Here is a 6,015-nt window from a genome sequence, read left to right on the forward strand (position 1 = left end):
TGTCATCTGTGTTGCTGATATTTGGTTGTTGTAATGTGCTGAGAGACTCCCATAATGAGCATTGCAATATGCTAATACATCTGGGAGTTGATGCTAGCACTAATAGGCATTAAATATTTTCAGAGGAGCATCAAACATATGTTGTGTTGAACCAGTATTCTACTGATTATTTGTACTGTCAACACCCCTCTGTATACTTGCCAAAGCAGTCTTATCCTGTCTATGAACTCTGCAAGAAAAAGCAAACAAGTTAGGATGTAGTGTTGTGCTCCCAGATTCCTGTGAGTGTTGAAAACTTCGAAGATGACTGGGTGGTGAATGGTGAAGAAAGGTTGTTGTTAGTGCTTGTTAGTGATTCTCTTGTTGGTTATCTTTAAATCATTCCCACATAGCAAAAGGCAGTGGCAACTTCAACTAGCATCCAGACATTGTAACAACAATACTGATTTTGCTGAAGACCAATCAGTTTTGTGATAGACTACTGTGCAAAAGTAGTGCAGGTTCAACCTCTATTTTTTGCCTCAGTTTTATGATCCTGTTATTGATACCTGCAACATGAAGAACCCAAGTTAGGATGCAAAATTGTGTTCCCAGGATCTGTGTGTGTTGATAAATTTGATTGATGAGGACTGATGTTGGTGTTGGATTGTGATTCTCTTGTTGGTTATCTTCAAATCATTCCCACATAGCACTAAGTATTGGAAATTCCAACTGGCATAGTAATACTTGTTCTGCAGAAGACTAATCAATTCTTGATTGTCTTCTGTGCAATAGCAGTGTTGGTTGAGCATTCTGATGTAGCCAGGCATGTTACAGTCACCATTACTCAGGTATCTACACCCTTCAAGCACTGTGTATGTAAGCCCAGTAGAGTGAGAGAAGACAACTATAACCAAACAAATATGGCATCCTTTGATATATGTATGAGACTAGTCTTTGCCTCAGTTTTTTGATCTTGTTATCCTCTTGGAAGCAGCAAATATTTTAAATCATTCACACATAGCAAAAGGCAGTGGCAACTTCAACTAGCAGCCATACATTGAAGACCAATCAGTTTTGTGATTGTTTTCTGTGCTAAAGCAGTGTAGGTTGAGCCTCTATTCTTTGCCTTAGTTTTCAGATCCTGTTATTGATACCTGCAACATGAAACAACCAAGTTAGGGTGTAAAATTGTGCTCCCAGGATTTGTGTGTGCTGATAACTTTGATAATGATGAGGGATGTTGTTGGTGCTGGATTGTAACTCTCTTGTTGGTTATCTTAAAGTCATTTTCACATAGCACTAAGTATTGGCAACTCCAACTAGCATAGTAATACTGGTTCCTCCTGAAGGCTAATCAGTTCTTGATTGTCTTCTGTGTAGAAGCAGTGCTGGTTGAGCATTATGCTGTAGCCAGGCATATTACAGTCACCACTACTCAGGTATCTACACCCTTCAATCATTGTGTATGTAAGCCCAGTAGAGTGAGATAAAATAGTTATAACCAAGCAAATATGGCATCCTTTGGTATCTGTATGAGACTAGTCTTTGCCTCAGTTTTCTGATCTTGTTATCTTGCAAAATGTAGCAAACATGTTTATGAAATGTGTCTGTGCTCCCAAATTATTGCATCTACACCCTTCAGTTGGCATGTATTTGACCTGCAGATTTAACATTTGTTATAACCTCATGCCAACATATTGTTGAGAGCAAAATGGTCACAACAGAAACCTGTTTAAAACCCTGGAGAAGTGCAGAAACAATTTGACCATGCTATTGCCTCAGTTAGCTTATACTACTCAAGCATCTACCCTCTTTAACTGGTGTATTGCCTAGTAGAGTAAGAGAGACAAAAACAATAATCAAACCAATATGACTTTGTAGAGGCAGTGCAGGTCTTTGGCATCTGCAGCCAAGCATTTACAGGAGGTTGCAACAGATCCCCTATAGTCTGGTGTTGTGCAATGCTAGCTATAATTATAACCAACCAAGTATGCACATCGTACAAGTGAGAACAACTGCATAATTAGGATTTCTAGTTGGTGGAGTTTTACTAGCCTACTTTTCTTTGAGATCTTGCATGTATTGTTGAGACACCATAATTTCTAAGAAACAAGGCAAGGTTTTATATGTTGATCTCATTAATCAAGTTCTCTTCTCTTCACAATCCTAATCCGAAGGTTAGGAATTTGTGATTTGTCCATGTTGATCAGTTGTTTTGATGCACTTGGCAATTCATTAAATGACTGAAATGTGTATGTACCTGCAAAAGTGAAAGCTAGGTTAGCAAAAAAGTCAGCAACAATGTTCCCTTCCCTTAGTACATGCTGAAAGACAATATTGTAGTTGTTTTTTATATGCTTGATCTTCCTTACTTCAGCACCTATACACCAAGGAGTTTCCCATTCGCCATCAATTATCTTCCTCATTACTAAGAAATCAGTCTCCATAATCAGTGGATGTAGCTGCCTTTCCACAGAGTATGCCAACCCCACCACAATTGCCTTTGCTTCTGCCACTAAGTTAGTTGTCTCTCCTATCTCCTGTGCTTTCACAAACACCAAATCGCCAGCATGATCTCGAACACAAAACCCATATGAGCTTGGACCAGGACTGCCTCTTGATGCACTATCAGTATTGCATTTGAACCACCCTTCATAAGGAAGCTGCCATGTAACTATCTTAGTCCTCACATATGGCTTGTAGCCTTCAAAGAAGCTGATCATTTCTGACCATAGAGGAGGAATTCTGGACAGCCATAGGTACCTCATCCTTGCTAGATAATGAAAAGTCTTATTCAGTTCATGAATCACCCTATTGCAAGAAATTGCACCACCATACTTCATCGTATTTCTCCTCTTCCAAAGTTCCCATATGATTATAGCTGGAGCTGCCTGATATAATGGTATTAGTTTAGGACAGCACTTTGCATTCCACCATGTTCTTATTACTTGATACACCTGTACCAGATTGACCACTAAACTTGCTGCTTGAAGGAAGTTTCTCCATACTCTAGTTGCAGTTTCACTAGTTAGGAACAAGTGTTGAAACGTCTCTTCTTGCGGTTGTGAACAACACCAACACTTAGACACTACCAAATACCCACTTCTTCTCCACAAATCGTTAGTAAGAATCTTCCCCTTCCACAATCTGCATAAGAAGAATGAGATTTTAAAAGGTAGACCTTTAGTCCATATCTTATTGTAGTTAGGATTTACATGATCTCTATGCCTCAAAATATTCCAAGCACTACTATAGAGAAATTTCATGAGGGAGAAGGCATCCATCTAGGAACATCCCAGGAATTGTCAGTAGTGCCAAATATGACTTCTTGCCTGATATGTTGAGCAATGTCCGCAGGGAAATATTGAGCTAGAAGTTGCTCATCCCAGGTATCATCCACTCTCAATTCAGCTACTTCCTGCATAACTTCATTGATTGTATAGTCATTTGGAAGAATATGGAATAGAGCTCCCAGACCAGTCCAATTCTCATGCCAAACATTAGTAGAACCCCTATTTATTTCCCATAGTATTTCGTGCTCCACCTCTTCCCTAGCCTCTAACATTTTCCTCCATACATGAGATCCTTGTCTAAATTGGACAGTTGTCGGGATTTCCTTTTTACAGTACTTGTTCCACATAAAGTTAGACCATAAGGACTTAGATGTCCTAAACTTCCACCACAATTTGGCAAATAAAGCTTTTGATACATTATGCAGTGATCTAAAACCTACACCCCCTTCTTCCTTTGGTAGGCATAGATTTTGCCATTTTTTCCAATGTCTACTCCTACCTTCTTCCTTGGTACTCCAGAATAATCTCGCAAAGGCTTTATGAAGGTATTCAATTACATTTTTAGGAGGGTCAATGACAGAAAGGATGTGCGTTGGCATGCTCTGTAGGACACTAGAGATTAATGTAGATTTTCCCCCATAGAATTGTAGCTTCCCTTTCCAAGAGTGCAAATTTGCCTTTACATTTTTGATCAGGTCATTGTAATAATCCTTCCTTCTTCTTGTGTAGAATATTGGGCAACCAAGATAGGTGAATGGAAATTCACCCTTTGAAAATCCAGTGAAAGTACCTATCGAGCTGGACACTGTTCAAGACACACTATAATGCATATAAAAGGAACTCTTTGTCTTATTGATCATTTGGCCTGAGGTGTGCTCATACTTGGACAAAACTTCTACAATTTTCCTTAAAGAGTATGGGTGAGTAGAGGAAAACATTATAGTATCATCTGCATAGTCTAAATGATTTAATGGATCAGTCCATTTAGGCATCCCAAAGCCCTTGAATCTTGTGTCTTCAAATAGTTTATTTAACGATCTAGACAGAACCTCTGAAGAGAGAATGAACAGGGCTGGAGAGAGAGGATCTCCTTGCTTGACCCCTCTTGTTGAGTGAAAGAATCATGATGCTTGACCATTAATCAGAACAGAATACCAGTTGCTGGAAATTAAATTCCATATCATGTTGATGAAGCATTCTGCAAATCCCATTTTCCTCAAAACATGCATTAGATACTTCCATGAGACCCTATCATAAGCCTTTGCCATGTCAAGTTTGATAACTACATTAGCAGGTTTTCCCCTTAACAAATCCTGACTGATTGGAAGAGATAAAAGAAGACAGTATTTTTTCCAGCCTATCATGAACAACTCTGGAGAAAACTTTATTTACAAAATTGCTTAAGCTAATAGTCCTTAGGTCGTTAAATGTTTGAACCTGTTATTTTTTTGGTAGCAAGACAAGGTTTGTGTGGGTTATAGACTTAGGTAAGGAACTTCCTCCATAAAATAGTTTCAGCATCGCATGTATGTCTTCCCCTATTATATCCCAACATTCTTGAACGAAAATGCCTGTGAAACCATCTAGCCCACTTGCACTTTCACCGCTCAGTGCAAAAATTGCTGCCTTTACCTTCTCTATTGTAGGAATTCTACAAAGTTCTATGTTTTGATTACAAGACACCATTGAGGGTACATTGTTGAGGAGCTTAGACCTTGTATGATCAGCTTCTTGTGTGAACTGGTTTTGGAAAAATTCGACTGTTGCGTCAGCCATCCATTCTTGTGACTCAATCCAGTTACCATCATGGTTCTAGATTCTCTTCAGTTGGAGTTTCTGCCTTTTACCATTGACATGGTTATGAAAGAATCTAGTATTTTTGTCTCCTTCTGCCAACCAGGACATACCTGCTTTTTGTTTCCAATATTATTCATCTATGCTCAGATATCTCTTTAATTCGGATTGTGCCTTCTGAAGTACAATTCTATTCTCAACTGTGGGTTCTTCTTCAAACAACATTTTCTTTATTCTGACCACATCTTTCCTTAAAGTTAGTTGCTTAAAGATGTCCCCATAAGTGAGCCTACTCCATTTTGAAAGAGCAATCTTAACTCTTTTTAATTTCTGTTTGAACATCCATAAGGGGTCACCTATGACGTCATCCTGCCAATTCTGTCGAACCACCTCCTTAAAAGAGGTATGTTTTGTCCAGAAATTCATAAATTTGAATGGTTTAGTAAATGTGGTAGTCGCGTCACCACATGTCATAAACAGAGGTGCATGATCTGAGCCTGTTCTAATACGATGTTCGACCTCTGTAGTTGGGAATAAGGATTGGAATGGGGAATTGACAGATTCTATCCAGTCTTTTAAATATGCATTCTGCATTTGGCCTCCCATTCCACCATGTGAAGGGACTTCCTTTGTACCCAGTGTGAAAGAGTTCACATGAATTTACACAGAAGGCAAAGTCTTCATATTCTGGAGGGTAGACTGGAAGCCCTCCAATTTTCTCTTCTTCACTCAAAAGCACATTAAAATCCCCTCCAACTAGCCATGGTAGTTTCATATCATTTGCAAGGTAGTATAAATTGTCCCATAATTCTAGTCTGTCCAGTGCTGAGCACTTTGCATATACGAAAGCCATCATGATATATTTATCAATATCTTGATGACAGACTCTGATAGTAAGTTGTTGTGTTCCGTGTCAATTAACAATTCTCACTGCACGACTGAATCC

The sequence above is a fragment of the Nicotiana tabacum genome, chromosome 4 (genome assembly GCF_000715075.1).
Source record: "Nicotiana tabacum cultivar K326 chromosome 4, ASM71507v2, whole genome shotgun sequence".
NCBI classification, from domain to species: Eukaryota; Viridiplantae; Streptophyta; class Magnoliopsida; order Solanales; family Solanaceae; genus Nicotiana; species Nicotiana tabacum.